This window comes from Sabethes cyaneus, chromosome 2 (genome assembly GCF_943734655.1).
Source record: "Sabethes cyaneus chromosome 2, idSabCyanKW18_F2, whole genome shotgun sequence".
Taxonomy (NCBI): Eukaryota; Metazoa; Arthropoda; class Insecta; order Diptera; family Culicidae; genus Sabethes; species Sabethes cyaneus.
In genome coordinates this window covers 6,960,770-6,979,173 of record NC_071354.1, presented here as the reverse complement: position 1 = coordinate 6,979,173, position 18,404 = coordinate 6,960,770, and positions in this window count along the sequence as shown.

Below are 18,404 nucleotides of genomic sequence, written 5' to 3'. Positions count from 1 at the left end.
TTCATTAGGCTTATACAAATTTGAAAAAAAGTTTATGTCACCCCCCCCTTCAAAAATTTTCGAAATTTGAAGGGGTAAAAAAATAAAGTGGAATAATGTTGCATTTTTTAATGGTAGGCAGATTTTTACAATTCAACGAGTTTACATCTCTAAATTACCCAATCCATGCAAAGTTGAAGTAATTATCCCGTTAGTCTCGATTAACTATCCTACACCATCTAAGCTTTCTGATTCCTGCTACAGGTCACAGGCGACTATTGTGCTTAACCTTTAAGTTCCGACGCCGAAAATTGGGGGCTTGGAATAAGACTTTTGGCTCCATTCACTTTAAATTGTGTTCCATTTTAATTCAACTTGCTTCAAAAGAACCGAATTAGATTGAGGTATCAATCAACTAAACATTGTATTAGTGAAATTTGCTACCACTTTTGACGGAGATATTTGCTGTCATAGGTAGTAGATAAGAATAAAATAGAAATACAACAAATTACACACTCCGGAACATCACCTTTCGGTGCTTTCGGGGCTCCAAATTGATCGTTTTATTCAGTTTTGTCCAAGTACCTACCCTAATTTTGGATGTAAGGGACGAAAAACTTCAAGATACAATTTTTTACCATGCATTGGACGCACGCAGAAAGGATGTCACTGAACTGTTCGAATCTTTTCAGACTATTGTCATGTTGTGATTACCATTAGGATTAACGGTGGCCCCGACCATTCCATCAAATCAAGTCATGTTAAGTTATATGGCTTTTATATTTAGTTTTATCTGCTTCTGCTTTAAAAATGGAGTTTTAGTATGGAAATGGTCGAAAGTGGAATTAAATTGGAATTACACTTTCATTGCTAGGCAGTCGAAACAGTTTATCTCTCCAAACATTTCAATGATTCGTAAAATCCTAAAGCTTTCGAAGAAAAATCTAAGCATTTATACTGATCTTATAACAGGGCATTGTCCAAACCGCTATCATCTGAAGCTTATAGGGAAACTGCAAGGTGATTTATGTATGTCGATTCTGTGGCACAGAAAAAAGACTCGAAACACCTGTTATGCCGATGTCCGGCATTTTTCAATTAAAGTTCAAGATTCTTCGACAGAGGGCTGTTAGAAGCCCTGATATTTGAAAAACAGCTCCCAGCGCAGTACTGCACTTCATCCGAAGTGCAGCACCGGACTGGACTAATGCTATTAGTCAAACAATGACAATCGCTTCTGATAGTGGTGCGTTTGCATCCTTAATATATCAAAGATAAACACGTTATTGTTAAGAACCAGCATCAGCTGAGGAATGGACTGATATTCATATGACTAAAAGGTTGACCAAGAAACAAGCGGTTTCAAACGTGAATGATGTGAGTGATTATTTTTCTTAAAAAATGTCAGTAGCATTGCGCAAGCGTTCCAAGTAAAAAAGTTGTAGGGACCTAAATTGCCATTTTTACGAGAAGATTAGATTCCGATCCTATTTCGTGGTTACCGAGTTCTGAACTAGTAAGTGACACAGATTTGGATTATTATCCAAATCCGAGTGACATACAAGTAAAAAGCAATATTCAAATGAAGGTCAAGTTACACGTTTATGGCTCGCTAAGGTGATCCTTTAGCAATCCACTATTTACAAGTTGATTCATCTCTAGCAGAATACATTATGTGCTTGGATCAAAAAATTTTGAAAGTTGTTTTGGTTTGGACTAAAATTTAAGTACTGTCAACTTTTTTGTATTAAACTTTTATTAATCTGGATGAATAAACACTGGTTTCTTCTCCTTTGTTTAGTTATTGAAGGTTTGAGTTAATTATTTTTTTCTTGCCCACCCCTTGAACAATTTTTCGAGACCAGGACATAAACTTTTTTCCAAATTTGTATAAGCCTTATTCAATACGGTCTGGCAAAAAAGGGCCGACCTGGACCGATGCGATCTCAATTAATTTCGGTGGTCAATATATTACTAAACAACTGTACAAAATTTGATTTGCTGCTTCTGAGCAGTTTTTACATTATTGTCATTTGAAAAATGCATATTTTTTTAGAAAAAAATGCCTATAGTTACAGAACTGAAAGAGATAGCGACTTGATTGCTTCAAACAAATTATGCGCTTTCATTGGATGTGAAAGTTGTCAGAAGGCAAGATTTATGAGAAATAAACACGAAGAGATATTAAGAAAAAACGGAATTTTTAGGTACACCCCGTCCAAAAAACTTTTAATTGCTCCATCCTATCAACCATAAGAGATAGGACTTTCATTTCTTTAGCAAAGTAATTCAAAATTTAATGTTCTTCAACTTTGCTGAACATTTTATTCAGCTAACTTAAGCCATAAAAAAGTTTATGTTTTGCACTCGCTTACTATGATGGTCACCCTAATGTCAAATACACCAAAAAATGCGGAAGTTGAAATAACAATTTTTTTCCTAAGATACTATATACCTAGGACTAACGGTTATAGCGTAATTACTTTTGTCCACCTAGATTTGGGTTTCATCCCACGGTGCGGCGCGAAGATGTGGAGGATCCGTTGCGGCAAAGCTCAATTTTACCAGAGCAGACCAACGAAGAACGGACTTTACAGTGATGGCAAAATGCAGGATCGCAGAATGGACTGGAAGGCAATCAACGAGAGGATGTGTGTGTTGAGGATAAAAGGTTGTTTCTTCAACTACACCATCATAAACGTGCACTGTCTACATAAAGGTAAACTCAACGGAGAACGACAAGGAAGCGTTCTATGCGTAGGTGGAGGCAACGTAAGATATCTACTCGCCACTGGACATCAAGATCGCCATCGGGGACATGAACGCAAAGACCGGCAGGGTCTCATAGCCTGCCCACCGACTCGAACTATAACGGCCAGCGATGCGTCAACTTTACAGCTTCTCGAGCCCTGGTGGTTAAAAGCAATTTCTTTTCCCGCAAAGATATCCACAAAGCCACCTGGAGATGACGAACGATCAACGAACATTGAACCAAATCGACAATATTCTCATCGATGGGCGGTTTTTCTTAAACTTCACTAACGCCATTTCACTAAATAATTTCAATAATTTGGGAAGAGGAGAAACTAGCTAACGGAGACTGGGTTAAATGACAACATCAATTCACTGCAGATTTTTGGTACCTCATTCAATGTTTTCCGTTGCAACCGATCCAGTGTTAACTATAGTTACTATACATATAGTTCGGCGGATAGAAAACCAGGCGAATTGGCATCCCTGATTTATGAAATTAAATTTGAAATTATGGTGAAATGTGCAGGTTTTTACGAAAAATAATCACTGGCGGGTGTTGAAAATGACTAGTTCTATGAAAATAAAGTGTGTTTTTTTTAACATTACTCCTGCATTTTGGATTTTGAAAAGCTTTTGGCTCCGCTTTTGACGTTTATTTGGCTCCCGATTTTCTATCCGCCGAACTATATATATAGTAACTATAGTGTTAACAGGGACAAGCATAGTTTTGGCGGAGTGTTAATTGCTGTTGCCGAGCGGCATGGTTGTTCCCGCATTAACACATGTAACGGCAATAGGCTGGAGCAAGTGTGTGTCTCTGCTACGATACGGGATCATCGTTTCCTGATGTGCAATATTTACATTCCTCCCGACAAAAGCCGATCAGTTGATTTAATTGAAGAGCACGTTAGCACCATCCGTGAACTCTGCAACAAGGCCTCTCAAGGTGACACTGTTCTTGTGTGCGGCGATTACAATCAACTCCGCGTTGCATGCCTAGCCTTCGCAGACGACCTCGATTTCACTACTAGAGGTGAAACGGTACTGAATCCAGACATGGTCGGAAAGATGGCGCCCATGTGAGGATATGGCCTCGCTTGGGTTCCATTGTGTCGGCCATGTTTGGATTCAGTAGGTTAAACACGCAAGGTTAAAAACGGAGGCTAGGAGGACTGGGTTACAAATCAATGCGCCGAAAACCAAATATATGGTAGGAAGAGGCTCAAGAGAAAGCAACGTTTACCTCCCACGGACGATGACTACCCACCAAATTTTTTTGTTTAAGCGTAGCTACTTCGACTATTTACAAGAAACAGCACGAATCGGCTTTGTGACGAAAAAACGAAAAATGTCGAGATAAACACGGAGGGATCTTGTCGGATGCCCTTCGGGCGATCGAAAGATAGAAGCAGCACTACAATGGCACTACCTGAATGGCGCAGAGATGGGTTACCAAGACAGCAGGGAGAATGACTACATCACTACTTCGGATGTTGGCGAATTTGGTGGACCAATTTTTTGTGCTGCGACAGGTCCTCCAAAAGTGTCGCGAATACCAATTCCCTACACACCACCTATTCATAGATTTCAAGGTGTTCCGGGAAGTCGACAAGTTTGATTAAGGCCACGATGGATGGTGTACAGTGCTATGTGAGGATATCGAACGCGTTATCAAGCCCATTCGAAACACGCCGGGGACTTCGACAAGCCGATAGTATCTCCTGTCTCCTGATCAAAATCGCGCTAGAAGGTGTTATGAAACGTGCGGGTTTTAACATGCGGGGTACGATATTCACGGACATTGTCAAACGGTTGCTGAGCAGTATACCAAACTGAAAGCAGTGAAAGTTCGATTAGTGGTGAGTACGCCTAAACCAAGTAACTGTTAACAGGAGCGACGGGGCAGAGATGCGAAAGATGAAAACCGAGAGTATGGTGACCTCATCTTTCCGCGTCTTGGGTCGGGAAATCTGAGAAACTGGCTGTACGGTGAAGAAATACTTGGCAAAAATGGACATTTTTTGCGGAAGCGTCAGTCGAAGCTGGCCTTGTCTGAATATCAAGCAATCGCCCAGAGAACGGCTGAAGGTGTTCATGAAAAACATCTTTCCGGCGAAGCACGACGTTATGGTCATAATGGGCGAGGAAAACTATTTGACACTGGACGCAACGGCTGGCAAAAGACCGAGTACTTTACGTCCCCACCAAAACGGTATAAGTGATAAGGCAGGTTCCCGAAGAAGACCCTTCTGTGGCTGACGATAAGAGAGAGGAGAATGTTCAAGCTGCAATTTTTTCGTTCAGGGTGAACGAGGAGATACGAAGATACAGTATGAAGTACCTACCGGAAATTGCCGTCTTCAAGAAAAAGTATCGCGCAAAGAATGTAGTCTTTTGGCCGGAACTGGCCTCGGCCCATCAAGCCAAGAGATGACTAGAGGAGATGATCCGGCTGGAGATAAAGGTGGTACCGACGATCACCAACTCTCCGAACGTCTCCCAACTGCGATCAATAGTAAATTTTAGGGCGAAGCTCAAACGTAGCATTTACTTCAATAATTTTATTACCAAAATGGAGAAGGACGCGCCAAGGTCACGAAAGAGTCGAATAATATGCCGATGTCTATCTTTTGATCGGCCATAGCGAAGATTCCGGTGAGCAGCTGTAAAGCCACCAGACAGGGCAGGGCGTCGAAGCATTTTTATAGAAGGCTTAATAAACGTAGGATTTAAAATCCGAAATAAATTCATTTTTTAAATGCATCTAAGTATTGGATAAGGGGAAAATACGAAAAAGTGATAATCCTGAAACGAGCACTGATTCAAGAAATGAGGGGGCGCCAAATTGGATTTCCGCCAAGGGCGCCACAATGTCACGCTACGGCTCTGACCGTACCATCATAAACGTGCACTGTCTGCACGAAGGTAAACCCGATGATGAAAAGGAAGCGTTCTATACACAGCTGGAAGCAAACATAAGCCAGTTATTGGCCCCGGGACATCAGATCGTTATCGGGGATATGAACGCCCAGATCGGCAGGGAAGCAATGTATAGACCGGTGATCGCATATCGTCCCGAACGATAACGACTAGCGATTCATCAACTTTACAGCATCTCTAGGCTTGACGAACAGCAGAAGCAGTTTCTTTCCTCGCAAAGATATTCAATATCTACAATGCCACCTGGAGAACATCTGACCAACGAACATTGAACCAAATCGATCATAAGTTCATCGTTGACCAGTTTCTCTTGAACATCTGCAACGTACGCTCCCTACGGGGTGCCGCTATCGAGTCGTACAATTACCTAGTAGCAGTACATGTGTGCTCACTCGCGACAAGGCCACCCTCATCGGTGAAACATTCAGCAATCCGATAACCCGCAAGTTGCCAAGAACTACGCGCGTGTGCTGGATGAAGCTCTTCCTTCCTCTGTTGAGCTAGGTGCTTCGAGCCTTGAGGACCAATTGGAGACAGATATGCTCGTCAATGAAGCCGAATTCGGTGAAGAACTGAATTCGGTGGATGAAGAACTATTTAAGCATTGCTACGAGGGAGAATTTGGTCAAGTATCGACGAACGACTACGACGACGAACTAGAACAACTATTCCGGGCTAATAAGACGATTAAGCCCTATGAGAAGGGGCGAACTAATCTCGTAAAGGCTACTCACTGTCAGGCTTCATGTGAGGGACGAGGAGAGACCTGATCACAAACGAGTGCGAGCTGGTCGACAGGTGGAAGCATTTCTTCACTACAAGGCTCATATACACAAAGGGTGTTAGGTAACTCGGTGCAAATATTTCAGGGGACGAAAGAGGACCTCATTTGACGAAAAATATCAAAAAAGCAAGAGTATGGTTGTAGATTTTCCGACCGACCTAATGCAATTGTGTAAACACAAACCTGGAAGTGTTCGTTTTGCGACACAATGATTTTAATTCTGGAATTTTTACGACAACGCACCGTCGCTTTCGAGAAGGAACATCGTTTTCAACGAGGGGTCAAGAAGAGCAGCATCAGCAAGTGGCGTCCGCGATTGGTCATGAAATTTTGTGGGAAATGATCCCAAGGTGTGGAGCGTGCTGAACCACGCTTTCCATGCTGCAAGTTCAAGAGGTACTGCTTGTGCATAAACCTAAGCGGCTTGAGTTTTGCTGGATTATGCAAGCAAAAGTGGAAAGCGTGTAGGACGCTATATCTCTGCATATTAGCGTTGGTAAGAGGAAATGCTTATCAACTTAGGGACTATATTTGCTCGTTTCATTATCCTTGATTTTTTTCAGGTATAACAAGTTCAAGTTGTCACGTAGTTTTCGAGCCGCAAATCTCGCATGTGCATAGTATTTCTTGATATTATTTCGATATATTAAATTAAATTATGGTTGTATATGAGCACCATTGGCATTAAATTTGTTAAAAAGGTATTTTTTATATCTTAATTTTCGTAATTACTGGCTTTACAAGAAAATTTTCGAATATCCAGGTTAGTCTCATATAACTAGTGCTTACATACTTATATTATCCATCTAGCTCCCCCCATCTACTAACAACAATTCCTTTCCCGAAATACTAGTGAAGATGCAGAGGATTCCCTGGTCTTTAGTAGCAACAAGTATTGGACTAACATTCCTTCCCATCCCACCAGGACCCGAATTTGGACGTGGCCGGCGTCGGTATTGATCAGCTTGCAGGGACCTAATAAGGTTGCACAATGAGGAACAGTGTGTTGTCCCAAGTATGGTTTTTCCAGTCATCATTTTACAATTTTCATCGGTCCTGGACAATAACGGAGTAGCAGCACACGGGCGATGTCCTATGCTTATGCTTATGCCTATTATGCAAGCAAAAGTGGAGGCGAACCCTCAATTGATGAAAAACATTGTTGATACTGTTGTGGTTTTTCATACGTGTCAGACCGTGTCCGTCGCACGCGGTGATTTAGTGTGCTATGCGTGATGTTTTTGACCATGAGATCCTGTGATCAATTTTTGGCGGCATCTTAGACGATGGGGTTGTGACGCTTGCTCATGAATCATGAACTATACCAAGTCCATTATCGAAATACCAGTTTGCATATCAAGCTGGTAAATCTACAATCACAGCACTAACACGCTCGTGACGAGAATTGAAAAGTCTCTTTCATCGAAAGAAATAGCATTAGGCGCGTTCCTCGATTTCGAAGGGACCTTTGATAATGCATCCTAATTATAAGACAATTTGATGACTGTATAGCCGAATGGATCCACAGTATGCTCACACGTAGGCAAATCATCTCGGAGCTGGGAGGTAGTCAACAACCGTGACTGCAACCAAAAGTTGTCCACAAGGAGGGGTTCCTTCACCCCTGCTCCGGTCATTGGTGGTTGATGATCTTCTGAGAAGCTTAGAGGGAACAGGTTTCGAAATTATGGGTTTTGCTGATGATTTGGTCATCATTGTTCGTGGAAAATTCGACGACGTGATATCGAATAGAATGCAGAGGGCCTTAAACTTTACACTGTCTTGGTGTAGACAAGAAGATCTGAGCTTTAATCCCTCAAAAACAACAATTGTTCCTTTGACTAGGAAGAAGAAACTGGTTAAAATCTCTTCATCTTGGGGAGGATGAAATTAAATGTAGGGTCTTAGTTAAATCTGGGAGTAATCCTAGATGCAAAACTATCTTGGAACGCACAATTAGATGCGGTAATTAGCAAGGGAAACACTGCCTTGTGGGTATGTTCTAGAATGGTGGGAAAAACATGGGCCCTCAAACCAAAAATGGTGATGTGGATCTACACCGCCATTGTGAGACCTAGGATAGTTTATGGTGGCCAAGAACTAAGGAAATTATTAAAAAGCTATTAAAAAGTTGAACAAAATTCAACGATTAGCATGCAGGGCCATAACTGGAGCAATGCAAAGCACGCCTTCAAAGGCTCTAGAGGCTATCCTCCACTTGCTACCCCTGAATCAACATGTTCAGTTAGAGGCTAAGAAAAGCGCACTAGCACTAAAACGATTGAAGACAATACTCAGCGGGAATAAAACCGGTCATTTGAGTATTATGAATCTTCTACCTGCTGGTCCAGCTGCGGAAATGAACAGTGATTGGATGGAAGCCAGAGCCAACTATGACATGCCATACACGGTAAACGAATTCTCGCGTTCGGTATGGGATGGAGGGGGACCTAGTGTCCGCAGTGGTTCAATCAAGTTCTATACCGACGGATCAAAAATGGGAGTAAGAACGGGTGCTGGAGTGTGCGGCCCCAGAACAAGATTATCTGTAGCAATGGGCGACTGGCCAAAGGCATTCCAGGCAGAAATAATAGCTATAATAGAATATATACACGTCTGTCTTAAAAGGAAATTTAGACATGCTAATATCTGCATTTTCTCTGACAGCCAAGCGGCACTAAACGCCCTTAAAGCTTTAAAGTGCACCTCAAAAATTGTCTGGGATAGCAGTTGCCTCTTACGGCAACTAAGCCGGGCGAATTCAGTAAATTTGTATTGGGTTTCTGAGGTATAGGATCCTGGGTATAGAGGGGAATGAACTAGCAGTCGAGCTACCGAACAGTCATCGCCAATTGGATGGCCGTACAATCGCTCAAACAATCAATCAAGCAATCAAAAAATTATAACGCCGAGTATTAAGGTTACTCAAAAGTTGCTGAGTCTCAATAAGAGAGATCTCAACACGCTTACCGGTCCTTACAGGACATTGCCCGAGTAAATATCATCTTCGGAATCTCGGTTTTGTACAAGATGATATTTGTCGCCTGTGTAAAGCCGAGAGCGAAACCGCGGAACACTTGCTCTGCAATTGTGGAGCACTAATAGGACGCAGACTGCAGTATCTGAAAAAGGGCTTACTAGAGCCTAGAGAGATCTGGTTTGCGTGGCCGATCAGGGTAAAAAGCCAAGCTAAAGCCTAGGTGCTTCATTCCGTTATCGAAACTTGACCTTCTGTTTTTATACGACGGACTTCGCAGCCAGCTGTTAGTGTACAGGACAATTGCAGGGCCAGTTACTACGATCCTATTGAATCTAGCAGCCTCTTCCAGTTGGGATTCGAACATACGACGACTGGTTTATTAGACCAGCGTCATACCTCGAAGCCAACTGGGAGACTAATCAGGCCGATCAGGGTAACAAGGTTCATAAACAAAGTCATCCCTAATTGGCACCTGTCTCGCTCCAACTACTAGCCTATCACTTCCTGAATAAGTGATAGGTAACCTTGAAGCGTACAGCAAAAGAAATAAACGGGGCATACCACAATAGTTCAAAATAATGGACCTCAGTGGTAAGGGTACCCAAAAGAAGGGGGCATACTAAGTATATAAAAAGGCGGATATTGTGAAGCTATTAAAACACGGCAGGCTACAATGGGCTGGTCACTTAGCAAGGATGCCGGATGAGAGACCAGCGAAAACAATATTTAGCATAGGACCTGACAGAGGCCGAAGACTTCGAGGTAGACCCCGTACCCGCTGTTGACGTGGATGCTAGAGCAGCGGATGTTAGGGGCGACTGAAGAGCGGCAGCCCTACACCGAGCTAATACATACTTTTTATACCAAAGCTAGAACCGAAAACTAAAAATGTTTAATAACTGTGTAACAATATAAATTCACATTTGACTATAGCACTAACTCCCGATAGAATTCTACAAAAAAGCCAACAACCGCCAGCAACGGCACTTCACTCCCTGCACCCAGACCAGTCAATCGAGACAATTTGCGTTTGAATTGTCACCGTTCGTCGGTAATTTAATTTTTGTTATGTGGAAATGGAGGGCCTAATTAAATAGGTAGCTTAAAAATGATAGACAGAAATGGATAGTTTAAAAACTATCAAACAGTATCGAACTGATAAGCATTTCGGGAGTGCTGATTCTGCTTTAATGTCGAACGAATCTCGTGATTGGTTTGGTGAAAATTTGTTCTTGAAATTTGAACGGTGAATCGAAACGACATTACTGTATCACCTTCTCGTTTTACACAAGTGTTAGTAACAGATGATATAGTCAAACGTGTGCCTATGAGAACGTTTTACGAACACTTTGACAAGTTAGTAAACCTTCTTGCCGTCAGGAACCGCTTTACTGACGACGGACAACCAGTTCGGTATAACAGGACGGCAGCACACGTCACGAAGGCAGCCTATCTCATGCTCACCACGCCGAACACCAGCAACTCTGTGATCATCCGGACCCCCAGCGAGTCGTCGAGCGACATGCCTATTCGCCCACTAGACGCCACTAGATCGCCACAAAACCTGGCCACGTCGAACACCAAACAATAGGGACGGTTCACTAGCATCGCAGATCCATCGACGCAGTCGAAAAAAACTGTACGCCATAGTAAGAACCGACCGAAGCGTTCCGAAGACACACAACAGTCATCAAGCAAGGTCATGGCCTCTGTATTTTGAGACACGGTTGGAATTTTGCTTATCAATTTTCTACCAGAGGGCCAAACGATCGACGGTGATGACTACGGTGAGCAAAGAGCGCTGCTACCATGGTTCAAGTTGCATAGAAGGAAACAATGCGACCTTTCAAAATTCCCATCATTGTCCAATCTCTCTGTACAATACCACCCATTTGCTTGTAGTCGAAAATCGTCCGTTATGTTCCCTGCATTCAGGAAGAGTGACAATTGCAATGTCAAACACAATCACGGAAATGCTTTTGTGTAATTACTCAAGAAAATTTCACATGTAAAACCACATCTCTACCTCACGTAATCAGCTTGATGCAATCCATACCAAACTTATACTGAAACAGCATTTGATAGTGTCGAGCGTGGAATTCCGTTAGCTAAGCCCGACTGTATTCCCACTTACGAGATTACAGAATGGGAATTTATTGAGTGTGTCTTTATCTAGTTGATATCCAAATAATTCAACAGTACCTCGTTGTAGTACCTTAGAACAATTATTGCTGCGTTATTTTGTAAGTGTACCGTAGTAGAATCCTAATCTAGAAAATTTCCAGCTCGAAAAAATCCACGTGCAAGCGGGACATCGATTCTGACTCGCGCTTTAAAAAAAAAGCAATTGAAAAAATTTAAGATGAAAAAGAAAGCAGCTAACAGGACAACAACACTTGAACTTGTAAGACGGCTGCAACGGGAAGGCGCCAAACGAATGTGTTACGGCAGTTATTAACTATGTTGCGAATATTTAAAACAATCGACAATAAGTTACATATTTATGATGGTGCCAAATCCTCAAGATAGAGAAAGAAATAATACTAATGCTTGCTAAACTCACAAATGATTGTCTTAAAACGATTCAAGGCAAACATTCAGTCGATTCAGAGATTTCATTTTGACTAGTTTACACTTTGCAACATTTTTTTTCGCCTCAGTAAATCAAAGATTTGGGATAGGTGTTGAGCGTGTAATCTAAGTTTAAAAAAACACTAGTAAAATCAGACTAACTAACTGAGACACGTTTGTTGCAAAGATGTTCTAGTAAAAAACACTTAAACTAACATCTAGAAGTACGATATCATTAAGGAAAATCACATCAAAGTTACACTTTTCGCATGTTCCCCACAGCAAGACGCTGAACCCTAGGTTCCACCAAAACTCCTATCACAAAACGTTACCACAACAAGTACGGCGGCGACGGTACCTTTCTACGGTGCAGTTGAGATTGCAATTGAGCACAAATTTTTCCACCTCGAACGAACAGTTCAATGCCGATGGATCATCCGCACTCGTCGTCGCATTTCCGTTGGTGATCCATTCGCGGTTAGCCCTTTGTTGCAACAAAGCCCGTGATCCAGTTCGCGCCCCTCGCCGGACGATACGAATGAATCCGCCGATGGTCGTCGAAGCAGTTGCTTTCCAACCGGGAGATGCAAAGCGAGCGGTCGAGGCATAAAAACTGGTACGGATTGTCGCCGCAAGAGTGGGTTTACCGATTTAGCTGCTCCACCAAAGACCCGTCGAAAATCGGGTTCGTCCTTCGAGCGTGCCTCGCAAGTAGTCGGATGCGTTGGCTCATCGAACGAACCACCGAAACTCATCGATGGTTGCGAGTAGTGCTGCTTCATCATGCGAAACTGTTTTTGCTTTTCCCGAATCAGCGTCTGATAGTTCTGGAGTGACAGACGACGGATGTTATCTTGCCGCGGTATGTCACGAACGTGTTTGGCAATATCTACGGCGGCCGCAATCAGCAGTATTATCAGCACCGATAAGAACACGTACATCGAAGAGTTGGAGCCCTGGTCGTGGTTCGTACGATGAGAGCTGACAATCTTCCTGTCGTGCCCTTTCCCAGTGTCTAAAGTTTCGAACGATTTCTCTTTGGAGAAGTAAAACACTTCCATATCCCTGCACACCTCCGGATACTCCTTCATGCGATCCAAAATCGATTCCGTCTCTACACTGGAAGGCTGGAAATCCTCCACACCAAAATCAAACCATTTATCGGATTCATCTTCCCTATCCATTCCGCCCGTTCCAGGCAGATGTTGCTTTTTCGTAATCTGATGAAACGCGTGTCTCCCCACATGACCACCAACGCTACCTTTGGCCTTGGCGCGCACAAAGGCCTCCCGTTCGCGGGCTTGATTGATTTTATTTTTGTAGAAGTTTATGATAACCATAAAGACGATGAAAGTCACGCATGAGTACAGGTGCTTGTGGCCGGACGTCATTTCTGCTTGCTGCTTTCCTTACTTAGACCGTTTTGCTGGGCACTTACACTCCGTCGGATGAGTAAAGCTGAACTGAGCTCGTCCCTTCACACCTATAGGGTGGAAAGCACCTGCTGTAAGCATAGGTTGTGAGTTACTAATAAAAATCGATAACATACCGACAACGACGACGATCACAGGACTGATAAGGAAGTGAGACGACACGGCGGCGGCGTGCTGATGGGTGGATAATCGTGTTTTTTTTCCTCTCCGACGCGGCGGTCCGGTCGATAATAATCCCGCAAAGCAAAGTGTGCAATATTAATGTATGCAACTTTCTGCAAAGGAAGTAATCACACTACTAATCGTCGGACGATGGATTCCGGGGGCAAATGCGACCGTAGGACGAATGACCTTTGACAAACAGGTGGCTGCGTTCACTCTCTCTGCATCTCTCTGTTATTGTTGGTGGCACTACATTGTTAGGTGGGAGGTATGGCATATTTTGTGATGCTTTACGAGCATGCGCTGGCGGCGCGTTATATCCTTAGCTGTTGTGGGTGTGTGTCGCTTGTCCTGGTGTGCTTCGCTAGTAAAATTGTTTTTGTTTTGAGTTAAAAATAGCTCAAAATAGGGAACGGTATACCTAATGTTTAATTGCTGCATACTGGAAAATCCCTCCAGCCTCAGGATTGCCATCATTTAATCTTCAGGATGTAGGATTGCTCTAGTAAATAGAAGCGAGTAGCAATATGTGCGGATAATCCGTGTTCGCGTTTCGTCCTTAAAGATGCAGGAAATTCTAAGATTTCGTTCAAGTCAAGTTCAAGTTCAAGTGAATCAGGATTGTGTCAGTCAGTCAATGTTTCCCAAAATCATTCTAAGCTTGAACGTTGGAACGCCCTTTCAAGGGTCTCCAAATTAAGTAAACGATTTCTCATAGGAATTTCTTCTTTAAAACCCCCGAACAAATGTTGTCGACATCTTTGTCAGCATAGAGTCCCGATTCGAGTTCGTACTGTTTTACGTAGTCGTTTCCATTCAATTTGATCTTGTGCCAGTGGTCACCTATTTCCCAGGTGCCATTTAGCACGTAACCTACCACCTTACTCCAGACGTATGATGAGAATCTCTTCCAGCAGTGCCTGTAGCTGGTGAATCATTCGCCTCCGCCACTCTCTGCTTTCAGTGTGTACTCCGTCAAACATCGTCTACAGCACCATCCGCTGAAACACGGCAATGGCGCGTATATCCTCCATGAGCAGCGTCATAGCTTCAAGTGCATAAAGAACTACCTATTTAATGAAGGTTTTGTACATTGTCTCCTTCGTACGACGGTATATGCTTCTTAATCATAACGTTTCCCGAAGGGCATTGTCGATTCCCTACTTGAATGCACTGCTGTGATGTCATCACAGGTTTTTTTGTCCGCGGTTACTAGTGATCCCAAATATACGAACTCATTTCCTAATTCTAGTTCGTCGCTGTCAACCATTAACGTCCATCTGCGAAACCTAAGAGTGTGCTACTTTTACTCATAAACATACCTCCCGTCGGATCACCCCCTCAAGAGTAATGTTGAAAAGCATGCATGATAAGCCGTTATGTTGTCACAATACTCACCGCATAATCTGCCACAGCTGCTCTCGACTGTATCGTATGGTGCTTTGAAGTCAATAAACACCGTGATGCATGGGCACATTGTGCTCCCGACCTTTCTGCAAGATCTGTCGGATGGTACAAATTTAGTCTGTAGTGACACGAGCCCCCATGAAGTCAGCCTGTTAATTTGCTACGAAACTGTGAGCTCTCGGTGACAGCCGACGTAACAGGAACTGGAAGAGTACCTTGTAGGCATTACCAGCATTACGCCACGATAATTGCAGCGACTAAGCCGATCGCCATTTTTGTACTAAACAACTTCCTTCCATCCTCCCGTAGCTTCTCTCAAATCTTGAAAATAATAATCGAATAATAAGATGAATTTAGTTACGAGCATTTCTCGGCCATGGTTACAAAGCTCTGCTGGTAGACGGTCCATACCGGCGGCTTTGTTCTTTGCTTTTCCTTCTGAAACTTCGCAATTCAGGTATTCATCGAAAGACTGCCTACACCTATCGACCACCTCGTAATCAGATTTCCTCCTTCGTCCCTACACATGCCAGGTTTCGGCGTGTAGCCCTTACGAGATTGGTGCGCCTTCTTGTAAAACTTACGCGTGTTATATATGAGCTCGGAATAATTGTTCCAATTCTCCACGAGCCCGATATCTCTGCCGCTATTCTAACGCCTGACGTTGAACCATGAAGAGTTGCCCGTATCAGTCTTATTGATCAGTTTTGTTGGAAAACCATATTCAAGCATAATTCGCAGCAACTCAATTCACTTCACTGAATCGTATGTCGCCTTAAAGTCTGTGCACATTTGGTGAATCAGCGAATTATATTCTCGAAATTTGTCGGTGAACAGGTGATGCACTGGTATTTACCAACAAAACTTTCCCGCTATGGCCTCAGTCTATTGTTTGCTGAGACGAGAAAAATTATCCCCCGTAACTCCCACATTCCAGTCGATGGCTCTTTGGTGATAGGTTGAGAACTGAAAACAAAAATAATTCCTTCAGGCCTGGTTAACCTAAAGTGGATGGGCGACTTCCGAATCTCGTATATTTCTCAAAAGCATTAGTTCTTAAGTAACCTTTCGAAACGGGATAATATCATCACCTATCCGCGCGAGAATGCCTCATTCGTTCTCGTTTCCGCGTAAGTTCATTTCGCAAGCAAATTATTAAAAAAAAAGTTGGTTAAGCGGAACGTGGTTTTGCGTTCTCTCCGCTTAACTTGTGTGCTCTCAGAGACGTCAATCTTGTTTAGCGGTAAACTCTTTAGCGCCCAAGCGACAAGTTTCGGAGAAAGAGAGTTTCGCGTAATAGACCATATTGCAGGCACTTCTTTCAAGTACCACATCTACTACCCTAGAAAGGTAGAATATGGAATCGGTTTCGTAGTGTTGGGCAAACAAAAATAACGACTTATCCGGTGGAGGCCCGTAGATGACCGTATAGGTGTGCTGAGAATTAAGGGCAACATCTTCAACTACAGCCTAATCAACGTATACGCACACGCACAAATGAGAAATCCGATTATGCTAAGGACGAGTTCTACGGTAGACTCGAAAGGACCAATGGAGAGTGCCCAAAACATGTGAAAATCGTCATCGGATATGCAAATGCACAGATCGGCAGGGATGAATTCTTTCGTCCTGTCATTGGAAGAGATAGCCTTCACCTCTCGACCAACGATAACGGTCTGAGGCTCATAAATTTCGCCGCGAGCAAAGGTATGGTCATCTGTAGCACCTATTTACTACGTATGAGTATTCGAAAACACACTTGGAGGCATCCAAATGGGGACGTGAACTCTCAGATCGATCATATATTGATGGATGGTCGAAACTTTTCATATGGCATCGATGTTCGATCTTTTTGGGGACCATATATCGACTCTGACCATCATCGCGTCGTGCATAATAGCGAATTTGGAACAACTGCGAGAGACGTGGTGGGCACGACGCGTGGAAGACAGCGTAACAGCTGGTTTGATGCCGAATACCCAGGGAGTGACAGATGACAAGAACCAGGTCAAGAGTCGCATACTGACTGCGAGTACACGTCCGAACAGAGATAGGTATAGAGACACTATTGGTCAATATCTGAGGATTTCTGATGAAGATGAACGGGTTTTGGATATTTCGAATCGTATGACCACCCATAGTAAAGTCCGAATCTAAGTAGGTCAGGTTTGCAAGTACAATTTCACTTTCCCGGAGAGCAAGCCTCAAGCATTACATCGACTGAAGATCATCGAGGAAATGATGAACTCTGATCCTCTTTTCTTATTCTTATTAATACCATCACAGCCACAATAAAGGATTCCTGGAAATAATTTTAATTATTTCTTATGATAGAAATATTTCAAATTATTTTCTTGTCTGTATTAACATTTGGAAAACATTTAAGATACATCGCAAATGTTAAATCGGCCAGGCCAACTGTGATGTATTGCCGCAAGGACGATTCTGTGAAATGTATCTTGTTTGAATAAGCTATTCATACATACATACATTTCTGAATTAGCAGGGAAAGAAGAAACGGGGACGTCTCGTACCAACCGTTTCTGATAAATTATTAAGCTTTCTTTCGTTGGGAGTATTTAGCTAGTAAAGATTAAATAATACTCCGGACCCTCGAGGATGAACTTATGGCATTTAGGCCAAAAGTCCGACTGCAATAGGCCAAGATTATAGCACCTTATTTCGCTCTCTGCAAATAGATGAAACATCTCAACTACCAAAGATGTAGTAAAAGGTATAGATTATTCGTATGACATGAGTTACTTAATAAAGTAACAAAAATTACTGTATAATGAAATTACTGGATGACGAAAAAGAAAAATTACTTAATATATATTAAGTTATTGTTTTCGTGGAACTTCATGACAAACAAAAAAACTACAAGGTATACAGTCCTAAGGGTTGTACGAAAGGGTGACGTAGGACTATATCAGTTCAGCAGATCAAAGACAGGGGACGGGGGTTCATAAGTACAATGCCTGCAACCTTTGAGACATAGAAACTTCTTTTAAAAATCACTTGTGTGCATCTAAAGGTTGAAATGGTAATGAATTATCCTCCTACCACAGGGGTGAGGGGTATCAAAGCATCATAAAATAAATAAATACAAAATAAATTCATGCCTCCAAAAAAACCCACACGCCAAATTTGGTTCCTTTTGCACGAATAGTTCTCGAGTTATGAAGAAATTTGTATTTCATGTGTATGGGATCTCCCCTTTTTAAAGAAAGCAAAGGTTCTAATCCACCATAGAATAAATCCGCCCCCCTGTTAAGACGGATGGGTCTCATTATACCATAGAAAACATTCCTGCCTTCTAAAACCCCCGCGTGCCAAATTTGATTTCATTTGCTTGATTAGTTCTAGAGTTATGAGGAAATTTGTATTTCATTTG